This window comes from Perca fluviatilis, chromosome 7 (assembly GCF_010015445.1).
Source record: "Perca fluviatilis chromosome 7, GENO_Pfluv_1.0, whole genome shotgun sequence".
In the NCBI taxonomy this organism is placed as follows: domain Eukaryota; kingdom Metazoa; phylum Chordata; class Actinopteri; order Perciformes; family Percidae; genus Perca; species Perca fluviatilis.
In genome coordinates, this window is record NC_053118.1 from 12,041,574 (window position 1) to 12,062,595 (window position 21,022).

At 42.7% G+C, this 21,022-nt stretch overlaps 1 protein-coding gene across 2 annotated transcripts in view; it reads right to left on the reverse strand.

Annotated features, from left to right (window-relative positions):
* znf407 (zinc finger protein 407) overlaps positions 1-21,022 on the reverse strand; it is a 156,690-nt gene that overhangs the window by 20,722 nt on the left and 114,946 nt on the right. The gene's annotated exons all lie outside the window — the stretch shown is intronic.

Consider the following 21,022-nt stretch of genomic DNA (forward strand, 5'->3'; position numbering starts at 1 on the left):
CACATGGACATCCCATAAATATGGGCATGGTCATATTGACAGATGGATATCTACACCAGTGAAGTTAATGCTGATAAAATGCCTTGCATTATAATGGTGCGTAACCAGAGAATGGTAATAAAAGCTATATGAATGGGGACTGACCTGTTTCTCAGGCGCCTCTATGGCACCACCCATGACACCAAAGATGTGTCAAAGACAACAGACACTCAATACAGTGCTGTGCTGCTCCAGCCTGCCCATTGTTATGGATTATGTAGCCAGCTTGCGTTTATTTAAGATGTACACATTGATCTGGCATTGACGAAACATTTCATATTAGCCAGGGTTTGCTCCTTACGGCATCAAGGGCAATCAGATGCACTGTACTGCATCAGGCTAAATTTAACCTCCTATCAATCCAAATGTGATACACAGTCATCCTGTTCAATCACTCACTGCTGGGTCACTTTCAGATAAACCAGAACATCAGGATTAATGCAAAAAAAAAAAAGAAACAAGAATTGGATTCATTAATAATAGGATTAAAGTTAGTTTAGGTTAGATTGACCCACTCGAGTAGCAAAATCAGTTTTGTTGATTGTACAATATGCTGATATATCCCTCAACCAACCACTTAAAACTGAGTCAGAGCAGAGATAGGTATGCCACTGAATAAATCAGCATTAGAGCCATATTGATTTGACTGCAATTCAATAACAAAATTGAAAAGGGTGGGGGTGCAAAACAAAATGATAAATAAATAAGAGATTCACAACAGTGGGAAAAAAATGTATTTGGTTCTCTAATATTGAAGCCACAGCAGAAATTAATGCCCCTGGTTAGTTAGGGCTGTTAATTGGGCGTGCAAAATTAAAATGTTAACGTCACTGCTAGCTGGGAACGCAGAGAAGGCCCTCCAGCTGTATTTGACCTAACAGAGCGTGCTTCTACCCCTTCCTTCTCTCTCTGCTTCAAGTGTCTCCAAAACTAATAAAAAAGCCCTCTCAGAAATCCCCCCATGAAGCCCTCCATATGAACTGTCACATTAATAACACTGCACTTGTATTCAAATTTTCTGTCGAAAAGCTAAAGAAAGATTGAATGCCCCGCCGTCGCACGGCCAAAGATTGAAGACGTGTCTCATTGACATTGTTAAAAGTTTATGAAAATATATGAATTCTCAAACGTGGCGGGCCGCCGTGCAGCTCCACTCCCAACACTTCTGTTAGAGACTGTGGCTTTTAATCAAAATGATTGAATACCACAAGTTTGGATTCAGGGATTCTAATAGAGGACGGATAAAGTGTCACGGTCCAGAACTAGAAAAACCACACGGGATCACACATGCATGCATGCATAAAAACCTTTCTATATTTTTTGTTGACAGGTTTTTTTGGTTGTTTTTTTTACCATATTCCTCATTGGTAGGTATCTTGTTTCCCTCTGTTACTGAGTGTTTGTGTAGATGGCGGTGTGTAGTGGCAGTGTACAGTGGGTGACTCTTTTGGCTCTCTTCCTTTCTGGAGCTGATATGAAGCTGTATCTGGGGAAAGAGACATATGGCACTAACACACACACACGCGCGCGCACGCACGCACGCAAGCGCACACACGCACACACACACACACACTTATAAATTGTGCTGAACATACAGTAACAGCTGCTGGCAACATCACATGTGAAGGATAACAGAGTGACAGGCAGCCATGTCTTTATATCTGTGTGTGTGTGTGTGTGTGTGTGTGTGTGTGTGTGTGTGTGTGTGTGTGTGTGTGTGTGTGTGTGTATGTGTGTGTGTGTGTGTGTGTGTGTGTGTTCTGTTGCGGTGTGGCGTTGGCAGTAGAGGGCTGAGGTAGAAATGCTCTCAAAAGACCAGGAGCACTGCAGAAAAAAAAAGACCACTCCACTGGGGATTACACATGCCATCTCATTGGACCACACGCTGCATATCAATGCAGGCGGTAAAGCAAAAGAGCCTTGTTTGAGTTTAACCACTACACTCATCAATTTATATAAACTGACCTTATTCCCATAGGATTCATTTTGACTTCCTCTAGGGGAAGTTGGGAAACCCTACTTAGAATAAAACTACAATATACTTTTTAAAAAAGCAAGGGCTTCCATTATACTTAGGTTGATGTATGATTTATTGACAGGTGAGCTGAGGTCTGAAGTCTCACAACAAAATGCAGTGTGTCCTCAGCAGATATTGGGCTGACTATATATTGTGCCTCTCTAATGTGTGACCACCTCAACTACAGCCAGCAGGCTTACAGACATGAAGACGTTATAGTTGACATGTTAGGTATTATCAGTTATTGACTTCGTTTTCGGCAAAGTTAGGCAGAGACAGGTGGGAGTAGCTTTGCCTAGCAGGTGGTGGCTAAGCATCAGCATTACTAACAACACATACATTTAGTGACATAAGCATGCACACTCACAAACATAGCAGTTTGTGGTCTTTTGCATGTTTACTTAACCATCTGTCCCAAAGTGTTTAGTATAGTGGTAGCCGAGTATCAAAGGTATGCAGTGGAGGCAGTAAAGGCTTTAGTTTAGCTTATTAGCCAGCTTATGGCTAATTAATGTCAATTATTGTACTGTAGGTTACACAGCCCCTCATTATATACCCTGCTGAACAGGTACGAATCATCCAACAGTGTTTATTTTTAACTAATGGTGGTAATTGTCTGAAAAATAAAAGGACTAATTAGCAATCATTTGTCACATCTGAGGTATACTTGGCTATATCTGAAGCCTTTACTAAATGATGTAGCATTCTTCAACAACCAGCGTAACAGTGTCTAACAAATACTGTATATGCGATTTAAAATGTCTAAATTATCATCCAAAATCAATATGCTTAGCATCAGTTCAAATCAAATGTTAAAGTTGTTTTAATATTATAGTTGGATATAATATCATATTGTAAAAAAATTATTGGATGCTGTTAAGTTTGACTGAACCCCTCCTGTACCGTCAAATGCTGGCTGAGCTTGTGCACCGTGTTTGTGTGTTCTCATATTGCTGTGGCAAGCAGGTGGTGTTTTCCTCTCACTCCTCAAACAAAGAGCTTTTAGCATCAACTTATCAATCTCTGCTGCGACACCACTAACAGCTGGACGGAGGGCAGGTTGTGAGGTGGGGAGAGTACAGTAGAAACAGACATGTATACACGTACATACCGTATGCACACAATGTAAGGGTTAGGGTTAGTTATGTGACTGAGTTAAGCACAGAGGGACGCAGGTAGCAGAGCAGAGCAGAGGCAGAGCAGTTCTGCTGGGAAAGAAACAGTGATAAAGTAGATGGAAAAGATGCAGAAGTGGGTGGAGTAATTCAATATGAGTGAGAGAGGTAGGCCCATCAACACTGTTAGAACCTGGGTCAGATGGCCAATACAAAAGCTTTTATCGTTTGGTTGCATAAATAGAAATTGCTGTCAGGATCAATTACATTACAATCTACATTTAAAATTGCAAATGGTTTCTGGTCCCAACGTGAAATGTAACCAACACATTCTACACATATTCAGGATGCTGTTCTATGACACGTTGTTCACGACAGCCACAGGTCTACCTCTACTGCCATTATAAAAGTGATGCTTCAGGAGATACTTTCACGACACAGAGACAAAAGACATAGGCACATACAGCCGTTGCCCTGGTAACCTGTTGTTATTGGATGAGGATACAGATAGGATTGGTGGGAATTGACAGTCCTGATGGGTTTTAGTTATGTAAAGAGGAGAGAAAAGTTTATGAGGTTAGTTTTTAGATTCCTCGTGCATGCATCCAATGTGTCCTGAGAATTTTACCAAGACTGTGAAGTTATTTTTCCAGCCAGCTGCATGCTGATGTAAATAACATAACCACTGGCTGTGACATGCCCATCACAACCCACTTCATATATACAGTACCTTCTGCCTTGAGAAGGCACTGTGGAGGAGAGATGCTGGCAAAACTTAAAAGATGCAACTTTATTCTTCCTGGGATCAGAGCTATAATCGTTTTCTATTTGTTCCAGCTTTTTCTACATTTAGATGCGACTTCTGGTTAAAGAAATAATTCTTAAAAGTGAAACAGACTAAGAAAACCGTAATTAAAATTAAGTTTCTGAGATTCTAGGGCGGTCTATGTAAGTTGGCTCCACCAATTCTAGTGAGAAAATAGCACAAACCACAGTTACTGCCCACTGGCTCAGACCAGGTCAACACAGTAGTAGTCAATCTTGATACCAAAATTGCTGTTTGCTGTTGGATATGCCAAGGACACTCCCTTACTGAACTCTAAATGTGGTGTATGGCAAGTCATCAAATTACAAAAGAGATGCAAGAAAAGGAAATAGGAAGAGGAAACAAAAGTAGAGCCCTTATTCTCATAAGACATGGATATTGTGCCAAGCCACCAGTAGGAAGGGAGGATAAAAAAACAATTGAAACCCACCAATGACTGTCATGGGGTGGTTTAAGTCTATCAATGATGAGAGAGGTACAGTCGTAAATCCTGCCAGTGACAGGTGGAATAGAGATTGAGGCCCAACCAGTGAATGATGGGGTGAGTCGCAGTCAAATCCATCTACATCAAAGCTGCAGGCCTCGTCTTCCTTCCTCTCTGGCTCTCTAAAGAGGCTCAGGAGTCACAGCTATCACTCTCTTCCTCAACATCCCCCATTTCATTATCTACATTGCAAGAGAAGGGAGAGAAATGGATGGGGTGGGTGGGGGGAGAACAGAAGAAGAGGAGAGTGGAGAGGTCTGAAGACGTTTTCAAATCCAGTGAAGCCTGTCACATTACAAAAACATGTCGCTTTAAACTAAATGTGAAATATCAGTAATTGAAGCCATAAATCCACTGTTGTGTTTCCCCTCACCTCCCTTTCTCTCTCTCTCTCTTTTCCCATCCCTCCCTTGCTCTCTTTATTTTTGTAAGGGTACTTTTGATGAGCGGTAAATTGGAAATTATTTTGTGTTGTAATGCCGCTCTGAAACGTCTTCCCATTACCATGCGTCAGTCAGCACTGACAGTGAAATTACTCAACTGTCAATCTGGCTATCAAAAGAGGTGGGTGGGGGTTGTTCATGGAGGTGGGTGGTGGAGAAGGGGGGTTATACTAGGAGTTAGAGATTGATCAATAAAGAGAGGATGATAGAGGAGGAGAAAGGGGGGCAGAAAGAAGAAGGCAGAGTGTGAAGGATGTTTGGTCCGTCATAATACTTCTGTTGTGATTGAATTAATCAAAGCTGTTGCAGAATTTACCTGTCACTATTACCCTCCTCCCGAGTGTTGTTATTACTGTGTGTGTGTGTGTGTGTGTGTGTGTGTGTGTGTGTGTGTGTGTCATTACTGGTACAGGCACCATGTCATGAGGGCAGCAGCAAATTAACCATAATTGCAGATAAGGGACAATAAGAGGGAGAAATGTATAGAATCAGGTAAATGGAATATGAATGAAAAAAAGTATGACAATCAATTACGGTTACTGAGGCTCCTGAAACCTTTTCTTAGATTCTCTCCTGCTGCGACCCTGTAATGTGTGTGTGAGTGAGTGAGTGAATGAATGAATGAATGAATGAGTGAGTGAGTGAGTGTCCCAGAGGGCACAGCTGTGTTTTTGTCAGTGTGTGTGACTACATTTCTAGTGATGTAGCTGGGAAATAACAAGCTAGATAAAGCATTACCTCCAGCTGGTGACCATTATAAAGCAAATATCCACCAATATAACCAAAAATGTATGGCAGTTTGATGCCTTTTGGTTCTTGTTAAACACTCTTTATTTAATTAGGTTACTTACTACAAATGAAAGGAGGGCAAATTGCAATCAGAAGCTATGGCCTCACCTGTATGTTATACAATAGTTCACAAATGTTCCACTATTATTACTGCTGCAGTGTGTGCGCTGTTGTGATGTGTGTCTGTAATGTTGACTGGTGTGTTGAGAGCGTCTGCAGTATATAGGGAGTAAGAGAGATAGAGCGAGAGGGGAGAGTGAGAACTCCTTTATTGCTCAATGCTAAATTAATTGCACCAATTATTCACGGAGAGAGTTGTCTAGTGGCGGCCTTCGGGGGGCGAGGGCCTGACCGCTCTCCCTCATTTTTAATTGGCTGTCCTGTTGAATAATTGATTGGAGCAAATGTGAAATGGATGGGAAGGTCCAAGTGTCTTTCATCACAACGGGCTGGCCGCTCTGACAGCCGGCCACAAACAAACTCTGCTGCTGTACGCAATAAACAAACCGCACGCAGTTGAATACCGCCTGGCCACTGCAGCGGGGTTAGAATAGCAGATATGACTCTTGTACAGGGCTCTGCCCTCTGAAAATCAACACGATGCACAACACCAGTAAAACAAACAAAAAAAAACACAGTTCCGGTGGGGCAGGAGTGAAGGAGGGGGTATGCGGAAAGAAACTATTTGTATCACTGTGTAAATGGTCAGCCAAGGTAAACTGCGCTGAAATAATTTGAGTTGACAACTGAATAGTGAGCTATATTTAAAGTTAGTGACTCAGACTAAAGTGCGGAAAGGGGATTTCAGGTAAATCACTTACTTAAAGTCATTACAGGTCCAATATATAGCATTTTAACTTAAAACATTTACAGTAGTACCATCTTAACTTTGCATTTCTAAGAAATTAACAGCAGGGTTTATGGGAAATGTAGCCCTGACACACACCAGCAACTAACAATACCCCTTGTCCACACGCCAACTATTATTACCTTACATCCATGTTGTTTTGCTTGTTTTTTTACAGAAGCTATATGACAGCATTAGAATTAATTTTGTTTTATATATACACTGACTTCTAAAATGCTACAAGTGCCACATTAAATACATAGTTACACTGTCATTCCTTTACTTGGACTGATGCTCACATTGCTTAGGACACAATTAGAATATCAGAACTGCATTATGATCACACTACTAATTCATGCTCTGAGCAAAACAATTCATTTTCATGTTCTTCTGCAAAAAACAATGATGTTATGGTGTGCTTTAGATAAAAGAAAAGTGCTCAAAATTGTAGTGACCAAATTGTTACATTAAAAAAAGTGATTCTGCAGCAGAAGTCAAATCAAACACTCACAAACGCATAAATGTTTGATATACAAATCTGGCCACTGATTCTCTTGTGTAAACACATTATACACACACACACACACACACACACACACACACACACACACACACACACACACACACACACACACACACACACACACACACACACATTATTACACGTGCCTCATCCACAACCACACAAACACACCTACACAAACATGCACACACAAACCCCTCGGTAATCAAAGGCTATTAACTCCCGGTGCTTTAGCAACAAAACAGATGTAAGATTCATGAGTCCCTGCCCGTGACTGTTGTCTTTGCCACAGGCTAGTAAAGAAACAATTAGTGCAGAGCTGGCCTCACTGTCCGCCACAATCAATAGTCCCTGATGGTCTTCTAAGCCTATTGACCGAGGCCTGTTCCTCTCCCTGACCCCTCATCTGTAGCGGCCGACAGCAGCTTCAGTCTACCTATCTGGACCTTGTAGAGGTTACCAGGTCAAACAAGGCCGATCCGTGCAAACAGGCATTTCTTAATACGGTCTGCCTCAGTCTGGATTTGTATGCAAGGTGTGTAGTGGATGCTGTGTAATAGATTACCAGCTATTTAGCTTGATACATCCCATGAAACTTAAGGGTGCTCATCAAACAAGAGAATCAAAATAATTAAAGTCATAGACGAAGCCAAAGGTCTACTTACTTTTTGTTCATCAATGAATGTTTGCGTTGCAATTATCGCCAAATTAGGTTAGAAAACAGTTTTCCCTCCTGTTGAAGGTTGCAGAAGCCTGGAGGTTAGAAAAGCTTGACTGTGGCAGTGTATAGTTGTATAGTCGTATAGTGTATAGTTTGGGGCGATAACACAACATAACTGCTCTTCAAAATGGAAACTTTATGTTGAATTTTAGAATAATGAAATACAATTTAGCACACTCAAAAAAAGCTGAAATGACTATGTATTGCTGTTTCTCAAACATGTTTGTACAGAAAACATTTAAGGTCTATGTACACCTGTGTTTTTGCAGACAGTGTGTATATGTCTGTGGATTATGCCAGTTGATTCACACACACACACACACACACACACACACACACACACACACACACACACACACACACACACACACACACACACACACACACACACAGTACCAATCATCTCACTTAACAGCAGCCTTAGCAGCAGTAATCGTTTGTGTCCTGACAAAACCTTCCTCCTTTGTCACATGTAACAACATCTGGACGGGTCCATCTCGCTGCTCCCCGGCCTGCTGTGACGAGCTTCTCCTCCTTGCTGCTAAGCAAGAGGAGGAGGAGGAGGACGAGGAGGAGGAGGAAGAGGAGCTGGGAAGGCAACGGAGATGGAAGGCAGGGAAAAAAAGGTTGAGGCAGTGGAAGCACAGCAGCTGTAAGGATGAAGGGGTGGGCAGCAGTGAACAGGTGTCACTCCCACTGACGGGCTGCCACTGTGGCCCCCACCCTGACCCCCCCGCCCCACCTGCACACCTACGCAGGGTAGTGGGGATAGCGGCGGTTAGGAGAGCACCCATCCCTCACCTGTTCCTAGCCCCACGCCTACCTTCCTCCTCTTCCTCAGATGGCACCCAGGCCTCAGCTCAATGTGGCTGCTGGGCCCACAGACTGACATATAAACACGCACACATGTGCTCATTAGCACACACAAATGCCTGTACATATTCATAAGTGCACCAACATAAGATTGCATGGGCATGAACTTGTGAATGTATGCAAAGTAACACCCCCCAGCTTTTCTCTGCTAAAGTACTCATTTTATTTATACAGTGCTCTTATCAGATCAAGCTCCGCAATATTTGTCTACAAAACTAATACAATTAAATTTAAGGATTGTTTTTTCATCACAACTTTCCTTTTGAGGCATAGTGTACTAGCTTTGATCAAGGTGGATATCAGTTTATAATGTCAGAAGTGTTACACTTTTACATCGTGAAAACTCTGAAACGGTCAGGTTTGTTGGCAACAAAAGACGGTCAAAAGACTGAAAGGGTCACAGAAAAATCAACGGTTTGCAAATATTCCAACATATATATTATCTCTTGTGATAGTTTGATTAATGAATTATTTATTCAATGGCATTTTGAAAATGCTTGTTTCTTCCAGTCAACTGTCCGAAAGTAAAAGGTATTCGTTTACAATAATATTAAACAGGAAACAGCAGCACATCCAAACTGTGACTAGTTTTGTCTCACTGACTTTGTAGTTTCTATTTATGCTGGGTGTATATAGTATTAGTGGGTTTTACTTTTGTTTCAATGCGTAATTTCTTTTAGTGTAGTTATTCATAACGTATGTAGTAGTTTATCTATTTGCTCCAAGGTTACTTATTCATACTACATATCCGTTCTTGTACTGTCATTTGCTGCTGTGACACTTCTATTTCCCAGTGTGGGATCTATAAAGTTCATCTTATCAAAACTGTTAATTTTCTGACATTTGATTAAGCGTTTAATCAAGGAATATTGTCAGCTCTAAGACACAAAGAAGCAATAAGATGATAATAATATAATGAGATGCAGACGAGTAATCATGACCACGCCACAGGCTCATTTGTTTACAGTAATCAAGCTAAAAATGTCAGAACTAATTAGGCAGTAATATACTGACGTTTAACAATATCTAACATCTTCACGAGGAATGGAAAGGGCTGTCTCCCCAGTCAATCCATTAATAAATCAATCATGTCCACCCGTCTATCTGTCCGTCCATCCATCTATCCATCCATCCATCCATCTGTGTCCAATCATCACTGCCCTTACAGCCTACATCACCTTCTTCATTTTACACCGGTAGCGTTACAGGACAGTGTGGAGGGAGTGGCGGAGGGAGGTGCAGGTGTGTGTATCCCCCCCCTCCCCCTCCGCCCTCATCCCTCGTCCACTTCCCTCCCTCCGTTGCCGTGGTGAGGAGGGCAGTAATTACTCTAGTGTCAGCGTTGCTGGGTGCGACTCCTCCCCCGGCAAGGGGCGGCGGGCATCCATAACCCATCGTCCTGCCACGGGGTAAACGCTGGGCCATCCATCACGCGCCCACTTGACAAATACCTTCCATAATAGAAGTTTATTTTTATGGGAGGCTGAATCAAGGACTTTCCCATGCATACAAAAACGTGTCAGAATTATTTATGGCTTGTGCTGAGACGCACAATATGTCATATCAAAGTCCCATCCCGCTTGCCGGCGCTGCTGCAAGCTGCCGGCGCTTGGCCTGTCGATATCTCCGCTCGCTATCAATAATGTGGAACACCGCCACGATAAGCCTCGGGATTCGGAGGTCATACTCGACACACACAAATGCACACACGTGGGAGCTGACACACGCACACGCAGGCATCACATGCATACACTGCACAGACATGCAAAAAAAACTCACACATGATGACATACATCGATGTGTTTTCAAATGCATATCAGACGAAGGCAAGGAATTTGTGTGCACGCACGCACGCACGCACGCACACACACACACACACACACACACAAACACACACACAGAGGGAGGGAAATGTAAAAGCACACAGCTGAGATGAGAACATAAATTCATACATGAGCCCACATTCCCATATGTAATGTTCTTAGCAATGAAAACAAACATGCCTTTGCAGTCTGCACATAAAAACACAACAGTCTCTGCATGAATCAAGTGAGTTTTCCATTTAAAAGTAAATTTTCTTTACCTTCAATTCCTCCCCCAAGATTAAAACAATTACCAAACAAGGATGTTCACAAGGATGAACTTGACCCGCTGTGTGGCGAGCGGGACCGCGGATCGCCGTCCGTCAGTCAAAATCACTGCCAAGGTCATAACAAAACAAAACGGTTTGGAGACGAGGGAGGGAGGCAGATCTATGCACTATGTCTTTGTGTATGCGTGTAAAGTGTGTACGTACGTCCACGTGCGGTAGAATAATCTCCGACAGCACGAAAAAAAAAAAAAAAAGGAAATAAACATAACAACTTAAAGGAAATCCCTACACTGGAGCCTGCAAATCTGAGAGCTGTCAGTCAGTGTGAGTGGCAACCCCTTTCGCCCAGAGAAACGGCAATAAATTGGGTTTCCTGATAAGGCCCCGGCATCACCGGCACAGCGTTTGACCAAAAAGGGGGAAAAAAAGAAAGAAAAAATGAGCTGCTTTTTCCGTAGGCCACTTGAGTGCTGTCAATCAACGTGACTGACAGGCTCACATGTCGCCAGTGGAGAGAGCAATGGAGGGAAAAAATAGATTAATGTACAGAAGAAGGAGCGGTGAAAGAGGGAGAGGGAGAGAGACAGCATTAAGTCTGGCTGGGAGAAAATGAATAAATATGATAAATATGATAATTGAAATGATGAGATTTTGGTACTTGGTATTGGATTCCTCTATGTGCCCAAAGGGATTAGTCCTTCATTCACTGCAGCCTTTCTGTCCCCTACATGCATGCTTTCAAAAACTAACACATAATACATACATTTAACAAAAAGATCTAATTCTACCACGTGGGTATGCTGTATGTGTAAAACTCTGAGGCAGCAAGAGGATGATAAACTTAAAAGTAGCTGTCTGTGAACCCACTGACAAAGTAAAAAATAAAATAAAATAGGGAAAAACAGCGTCAGTAGCAGCGGGAGAACTTTGTCCTGTGAAGACAGAAGATGTATGGCTCAGGGGAGATAGTAGCAACAGTAAATGATTACCTTTTTCCAAACTGGGCCTTTGTAATAAAATGCGTGGGGGGGGGGGGTGGGGGGGGGGGAGTATTATCAATTCAGCCGCACGATGAAGATAGCATTTCTGAAGCCACAGCGAGGCTGATCACTATCTAGAGAGGAGCCTGAATCTTGTATTCCTCACTGCAAGTCCAGGAGGGAGAGGGGTCTGGGACCTGTATCGTCTGTGTGTGTGTGTGTGTGTGTGTGTGTGTGTGTGTGTGTGTGTGTGTGTGTGTGTGAGTGTGTGTTTCACTGACAGAGACATCCGTTAAGGCCTCTTATGCCTGCAGGCCCAGCCGTGACAGAACCAAGATCTATTTTCTTACACCCACAAACAGAAAGACATGCAAGAGTATGTGTGTTTGTGTGTATTCGCAGAAGCACACACATACACATGAAATCTCTTATACGTGCACACATACACACTTACTCCCTGGGGCAAGAAACTATAAGATTGGAGATGTAGTTCTGTGTAAACCTGTGTGTGTGTGTGTGTGTGCATCTTTATACAGTGTGTGTGTGTGTGTGTGTGTGTGTGTGCGCGCGCCAAGCTCAGATTCTCTGCTAGATGTCGGATTGTGGAGCAAGACACTGACAGATGACATGCATGCATGCATGCGCGCGCACACACACACACACACACACACACACACACACACACACACACACACACACACACACACACACACACACACTCTCTCTCTCTCTCTCTCAAACAACATACTTGTTTGATACCAGTCAAACAGGAGTAGAAGACAACACAGAACAGACAAACAGATAGAGCGACAGATAGCATGACAGAGCTTAGCTCCTGGCCCAGAGTCATATCAATCACTCTCAACACACACAAACTCCCAAATGCTAAGACATCATAACACACACAAACACGAGGCATTAGAAGAAAGAGGCAGAAAGCAAGCTGATATACTGACAGAGTAGTACGGGGGTTAAACAACATGGGCAGACAGTTATAAAGAGATATCAGCATTGCCCAAGGCATTAACACCCGCTGTTGAATTGTGGGATATATATATGGCCGATGATGTGACACTCATCTGTCCCTCACGTATGTACGTGTGTGTGTGTGTGTGTGTGTGTGTGTGTGTGTGTGTGTGTGTGTGTGTGTGTGTGTGTGCGCATGCGTGTCTGCTTTACAACATCACAAATGCTACACTGCTGCAAACCCTCACTCTCACTATCAGACGTCACTGATTTTAAGTTTAAATCGGCCCCATACATGCTTGATGAATGTCCAGTAAGTGCACAGTTGAAGTGTTTTGAATATTTGATGGAAAACTATTACTAAGGAAAATTGTGAGCCTCGACTTGGAAACTACACATGTATGACAGGAATCCTGCTTTACAGAACAAAGGGCAGGGATGTTTCAAATACACTATATCCAATACTAGGGACTTAAAGTCAGTGTATCTCTGTCTGCTCTTTGAAATTGAATGTATCTCTTGTCCCTAAGCATGTACAGTACTAAATCTCTAGCACAACCCTTTAAAAACGCAGCAAATAAAGCCAAAACTAACTGCATGGTAAGTCATTACAAGGACTAAGTTGGATAATATTAACCCTTCAAATGACCGCTAAAAAAGTGAACAAGTTAGATGTAATGTTTTATAAAGTGTTTAATGTAAGTGAGAATTAAAAATAAGATCTGTCATGAAATTCAGTGAAGGTTTACGCCTCCATGACTGAGTCATTTTATGTCAAACATTTTATGTCTATCCCTAAAATTACAAGTTAAAAATCTGTTTTGATATTTATTATTAGTCTGTTTCATATTTTTTTTTTTTTCCTTTTTTAGAAGTGCCCTGTTCAGAGTCTCATCTGAACAACTACATAGCACCGAGCTCTGCTATTGAAATACAAAAGTTTGCCCCTCTCTCCATCCTCCTTATTCTCTTTTTTCACAGGTGTCAGAAGAGATTTCATGGCCTGTGCGTATGTGTGAATTTGCCACACCCCTTTTGAGTGCTAATTTACCCTTTTAGGTTTAATCTCCCAGTGAGTGGCTTTCCTCGCCCTTTAATTAGGCTATGGGGAGTCGACACCAACACTAAACACACCCACACTTAGACTTCGAGACACGCACGCAGACCATTTCTTGCTACCACACACACACACACACACACACACACACACACACACACACACACACACACACACACACACACACACACACACACACACACACACACACACACACACACACACACACACACACACACACACACACACACACACACACACACAAATGCTGCAGTCCCAGAGTTGAGACACGCTTTGCTAAGACAGTCCTCATCAGCCCTCTGTGGGCCTCTTTCACACTCTGGCTCCCTTCAACTGCCCCAGTCACCAAGACAGGACAGAGCAGAGAAAAAAAGGGAGGGAGAATAAGGAAAGAGGAAAAAGTGAAATATTTGGTGAAGGCATTTGTCTCGGAACCTTTTCCATTTCAAATCTATTTGTCAAGTTAAAGCGGTATTACAGTAAGTCACATCAGATTTTGGCAGACCCAAGTGGCAGGAGGAGATAGACGTTTTGAATTTTTTTAAGTTTAAAGACATACATTTTCTAACAAGATTCGGGTGACGTGCACTCATTGAACCCAAATAATGTGGCCGAAAACACCTCTGCAACGGATCAGGCCAGGCGCTCTCTCATGTTAATGAGATGCTTGAATTTCACTCATTAGTCTCATCACTACGTTTTTGATTTAGGAGGAAAGCAGGAATATTTTTCACATAAAACTCTTGCACCGCAGACTCAAGGTGGTCCATGAAATCCTTTTTTTCCCCTTTTGATGAAATCTGTTGTAGTACTTCCAGAGGAGCCTTCACAGTAAAGGGTGTTTTGGACAGAAACATCGAAGTTCTATCAATCAGACAGTAGAACAAAAAATAGGCAGATCTTTGCTCTCTGGATTTTCGCTCTAATTAGTGTCCTTTTTCTCTACAAGCGCATTTCTTTGAATACCACCTGTACCAGTGCTTAACTTCACACTGAAACTCCTCTCTTCCACTTCTCTTTACCCTCTTTTCCTCTCATTGCTCTCCAAACAGACCACAGATTTACCCAAACAAAACTGGGCACTAAAGAGGGAAATACAATAACAGCACTAGTGATAGTGGCTTGTTATGTTGGAAATAAGAGGGCACTTAATTGGGGTCTGGTAGTCTAATAGGCAGCCCCTCTGATTACCAACTCTGCACATTGGCTTAAATTAGCCCACTGATGAGCAGCTAGGGGATTCAATTATGCTAGGGGAGAAATAAGGGGCCCTAATAGGCCACTGTATCAGGAAACATGGGACTGGGTTGGGCTAAAGCGTTGGTAATTGGTTGTTTAGTTGGGAAAGTTGAGCCTGTTGGTAATTAGAGATGCCAAGACGTTTGGAGAGCCACCAACAGACGACACACGGAGGCTAGAGAGAGGCGAAGGAGGAAGAAAAGGGTCCTTTGCACAGTAAAAGGGGCAAAGGTTGTGGTGAAGATCTTAGAAGTGCACTTCAGCCTATGAGGGTGTAGATAAGGGAAAACATGTTGGTACTAGGAGCTGTGTTGACTCAGTAAAGGTCAAGATGGGGCAAGCTGGGCTAAAAGAGAAAAATCAGCAGTCTCGGTTGTGTCACAACCTCCTCTCCTTAACAAATTCTGCTTTTCTTTCTTATCTCTTAAATTTATAAATCTCAATAACAAAACACCTATTGTTTTCTCTCTTTCGGTCTTTCTTTCCTGTCTTAAGACAGGTTAGCTGTTGACTGTAGCTGGATACGTCCAGTGTCTGAATTGAGGGGAGAAGGAAGATTGAATTATGGATGAGGCTTTATAGGAGACGGCGGCCTGTCTGGTCCCATATTCACTGTCCCATACAGGAGGAGCAGCCCTGCCCGCCAGCATCCCCACCACACGTCACTCACACGAGGTGTTTGTGTGTGTCTGTGCGTGTGTTTCTGTCTAAGTACTGCATGTTCACATGAAAGCATACTCCATTGTTCTGACAAACGGTCTTGCAAACATACAAACATGCAAATATTTTTCCTTTCATTTTTTGATTAAAAAGAAAGAAGTTAAGCGTTTGATGTGCGCTGACACATTATAAACAATCCCTTTAGGGTGTCTTAAAAGTACTAGTTTATATAAATGATACACACTAGGGAATTGGTGTTCCCAACTAAAAACTGGTGCCGTAGCTTTCCAGGAAAAGTAGCTTTCGGTGTTTGAGCTGGAGTCTCAGAAGACATTTGCTCATTACCTAATTTAACCGGTTCAGAAAGTAGCTAAATATCATCTCTACATGTGGTTAACAAAACTATTTACGGCTGTTCTCCTTCTTGTGCCCTTGCACATCCACAATTCTATGTTTCAAACAACAAAGAATGTAGCATCAGACTAAAAACCTATGCGGACTAAACAATTGTATCCTTTTGTCCTGCTATCACACTGTGCAACTCCTAGGCTGTGGCCTACATAAGCCATCTGCAACTTCTTTCAGAATAGTGCAACATAAGCAAGCACCTATCATAACTGTGCCATTGCAACACCAGGGAGCATACAGTATATCAAGTGTCATCAATCTGCCTCAAATTTTCTGACAGTGACAGAACTTGTCCAGAGGCTCAGACGGAGGCAGAGGTTGACCCAGTCTGTCAATGACACAATACTTCCAGTCATCATTTACCGTGTGGATAAAGAAATCTGTCTGTGATGGCCTAAAGGTGGTAAACTCATAATGTAGACATCACTTCACATTCGGAGCAGCCAGAAACCCACTGCCTCTACATCTCCACGCTGATTGGATGGAACTTGTCAGTCAAGGCTGTGAACGGCCACTTAACGGCTGAGCGGAGGCACTTGGATTGATGCCAGGAGGAAGGGAATGGGAGAAGAGGATGAAACAAAAAGCCGTTTGTTGTGGCTGATGTGTGATAAATGCAGCCGGTTGAGGGAGTTTTCACGCTTATCGGAGCAGGTCATTATGCAGGAATTGCTGCTTGCTCGGCCAGGACCGGCCCTGTATTGGTTTACTAAGACACATGCAACCGACGGTGGGCCTTTTTTCCCTAAACCACGTAGCTAACCGACTCGCACGCACGCACGCACGCACGCCAAAGTGAGCCATTCAGGACCAGATGAAGCTGAAAGGTGTTCCTCCATGAGGGAATTATCCAATTAACACCCAACACTAGCTTGAGCTAATCTTCAAGTTCATACATGTAGGCTTGCTGAGGTTGCTTTGTGTGGTCGGGGTAAATCAGACATGATGGGGACAGAATAAAAAACACAGGGCGACAGGCACCAAAATAGTTAGTGTTGTAAAAACTGAAAGAAAGGCATACAGGGCGACATTTATTTATGTTTTAGGCCATACTGGATCTTGAGAAACAGTCAGAAAACTGTATATGATGCCTTTTCTATTGCTTTGATGGTTTTAACTTAAACAGCAGAGCTCCATTTCCTCACTCTTTTCTTTCCTGGTAAAAATATTTAACAATTTATTTTTTTTGGCTTCCCGTTAAGCCAACAAATGTCTCATTGTTGACTTTGTAAGATACAACTCCGAATTACTAAATCTACGCTTTGACAGCATCAGCACAATGATCCACCCTGTTCATCTGACTTTACATTGTACTGAACAGAATGACTTTTTTTTTTTCTTTTTAAAGTTAATGCCTATCATGCGAATGCAACATAAGGACGGTGACACAAAGACGCAGGTTCATCGCTAAAGCTGACGACTTGATGTCCTATAGGTGTTGTTTTTTCTTTAAACTGTGATGCATTGTTTTTTTTCCACATATTTTCCAACACAGAAACGTGTCACATATAACACGTTGTTATTAGAAACAGATGTTGATTTTATCGTCAGTGTCTGTGGCTTCTTTCACAACGTCGACACAGTGTCATATGTGCCGGGATACCAGGACACATTTGCATGACATACACACCTGTCCTCCGCAATCCAACACGCCGCTGTAACACAATAGGCAAGTAAAACTCAGGAGAGTAATGTTTCATTACATGATGAACAGAAGGTGAAAGCGAGGGAGGGGAGCCGGGGAGGCACACAGATGCATAACTTAAGTAAAAGCCATCCAAACCCATATTTGTTTACAGATTTGTTTAATAAGGAAAAAAAATATATGCAAACAAATGAATTTGCCTGTGGTTGTAACTGCGTATTACGATCATCACTTACAAGGCCAGGTCTCCCCCAGCCCTCTGCAGTAGCTATCCATCATGCATTATTAAGGAAAATAGAATCTGCATAAAGCAGCAACAACGCCTTGAAGAAGTTTTTTTTTTATTTATTTTTCTTAAATCTTTTTAGGCACTGAGCAGTGGATCCAAATACTCAGTCGCTGTTAGCTAATTACAAAGCATTTGATCGCTATGCCCCCAAGACGTGCAATTATAACCTTGGCTGAAAATGAGGGAAATAATTCACAATTTAAAATAGTGGGATGAAGATGCTCTGACAAAGCTAATGGCAACATCTCACCTGTATGTGTGTGTGTGTGTGTGTGTGTGTGTGTGTGTGTGTGTGTGTGTGTTGTGTGTGTGTGTGTGTAACATAGTTTTGGGTACTGAACAGGACAGGAGGCTGATTTAACAAAGCCATTGCCCTGAAACCACAGCTGACCTCGCTGGAGGGGGATAACAAAGAAAGAAGGGAAATACACAATTTCCCAAAGCTGCTCCAGTCATAGGGTAGTTGCAGCATTTTAACTAGAAAGAAAGTTCTGGCAGAGTGATAATTTGGCAAAGTGGCAGCGCTCTGAGAGGTACCTGTAGCACTAGTTCTGCTGCAGTGCTATCTATGCTGAGATCACAACACACACACACACACACACACACACACCCCCCACTTCTTTGTGGCATATCTCTCTGCAGATCGCACAAGGAAGACAATTGTCATTAGCATTTTATTAAATTGTGTCCTATCAGCAACATTTTCCCCTCACATATCTAACCTCTTTTTTTCCCCTTCTTTTTCCCCCTCTAATTCTAATCATCATTCCCCTCCATCACTTGCTGGGTCTAATTCCCTCTCTTCCTTCGTTTGCAAAGGACCTCTGCTTTCATCCTTGAGAAGGGCTTTAATTCGAAGTGCGACGCTGAATAAAGAAGGGAAGACAGAGCGCAAGCGAAGAGAGAGAGAGAGAGAGAGAGAGAGAGAGAGAGAGAGAGAGAGAGTGATATGGAAAGACAGAGCAGCAGTGGAGACGTTCGGGTGTCAATCAATCCGGTGCGAGGGGCTGCAAGGGCCCGTGACTAGGGTGCGTTTGATCTGTGTCTTTCAAAGGGGGAACAGCGGGAAGGGCCATCACAGATGATTTGCCTCTCGCTGCTGGCCCTGGTGCCACTCTGACAGAGAGCAATCACAAGCAGGTTAATTCAACATCTACCTTCTTAATCTTTTTTTCCCCCGTCTCTTTCTTTTGGTCTCGTTCTGTCTACTTAGATGAAACACTGCTCTTTCCGCTACCACCCCACCTTCCTGTTCCCTCTTTTGAAAGAGGGAGAGAGATCACAAGTGTACTTTCAATGCCTTTTCAAACCCCCTATAGTTTGATTGCATTGGTCCTAAACAGATAAATGGTTTTCTGCAGTCCTGCAATAGTTCATTTACGTGTACAAACCTGTAATGCATCACTGAAAGCAAAGTGGGATCACTAATTTCTTTTTTGTTAATTGGCGCAGGAAGAATTTTAGTTTTCGGGTAAAGACACCATCAGCAGCATTTTTGGATCATTTCTTTTTCTGTCATTCTTTGAGTTCATATCTGTGGTGTGCTATGACCAGAATATGAATACAGCGTCATGATGACATCTTGAAAACATGCTGCTTGACTTGACCGAGAGCGGAGGATATGTTTTCTCCAGATGACTGAAAGACTGAACCCCACAACGTATGCTGCTTGCTACGGCTAGGTGGAACCCCAGTACGATCATAGCCCCATTTAAGATGAAGCCACAGAACTGGCCTGGACACATAGAGAGAAATATCTTCCTTTACTTGGTATAGCAGTTATGTTCTCATGTGGCTTAACAGATCACCCTAAGGGGGACGCTAAGAAACAAAGTGAATCTTCTTCACCAAAGGTCAGCCATGCATAAGGACAAACAGAGGTGAGGGAAATTCCGGGTGAAAGGGTAAGAAGAAGCGTAAAAGGTGTGCTTTGGTTAAAGGTGAGAGGGTATGGAGAATATGAAGGAGGCAGGTGTTTTAAAGAATAGCTGAAGGTACAGAGGTTGTGCAGGGAGGTTAGGGCATGGAAGTAAAGGAGATCAAAGAATTTGAAGAACAGAAATTATACCAAAAATAAGCCTGTTTGAGAAATTTAAAAACTAAACTTTTCAGAGTCAGCACAAAGACACAACTCCAGATCCATTCAGTTTCAACAGGAAATAAACCACAGTACTGCCAGAATGCAGCCATTTTCCAGCTCCCCTCTAACTCCACTGCTTTTATGGAAGGTCAAAGGGATAACAGGATAAAGGCTGTCCTCTCTGCTCTTCTGAAGGACAAGCACTCGGCCGATTGGATTTGGTGGCCTTCAAGGACAAAGGAGGAACACTGGGATACAAAGGAACCAATAGGAGGAACACGATTTCATCTGTCTCTATGGCCTGAGTGATTGGCAGGGATGGCTAGACCAGCATTCTTTGATAGCTGCCTCTTTGTGGCTGGGTGCCCTCCATCAGCACTGAATAGCAAGACTCGATCCGACAAAAACACACACTCACGGATTCTGGAAGAGCTGACCTCTGTGGAATGATAGAGGCCGGGCAGGGTTGCGGGGGCAGCCAGGTGGTTTAATTCAGTAGAAAGATTTCAAACGTTGATTTGTCTGCGGGTATATACTGTATGTGCGTATGTTGGCGTGCACATTACACATTGGAATGCAGAAAATTAGTGAGGCAAGAATGAAAAATGCAAGACGTAGGGTTCAAATGCTTGGAGTAGCAAAAACAATTCTGGATGGGGAACATAAGTTCCCAGCTACTGCCCTTGGGAAGGCACTTAAAGGGGCAGTCCACTGATTTACTATGGCACTTACATACATTTGGGGGTAACCAACAAGACAGATTTAAAAGTATTGGTCAAGAACAGCAAGACATACAGGAAAAAGAGATATCCTGACTCTTACTCCCTAAAATGGGTAAAGCTCCAGAAATACTGGATCCTACACTTAATACAACCCATAATACAACTGAGTTGCATCTTTTGTTAGAC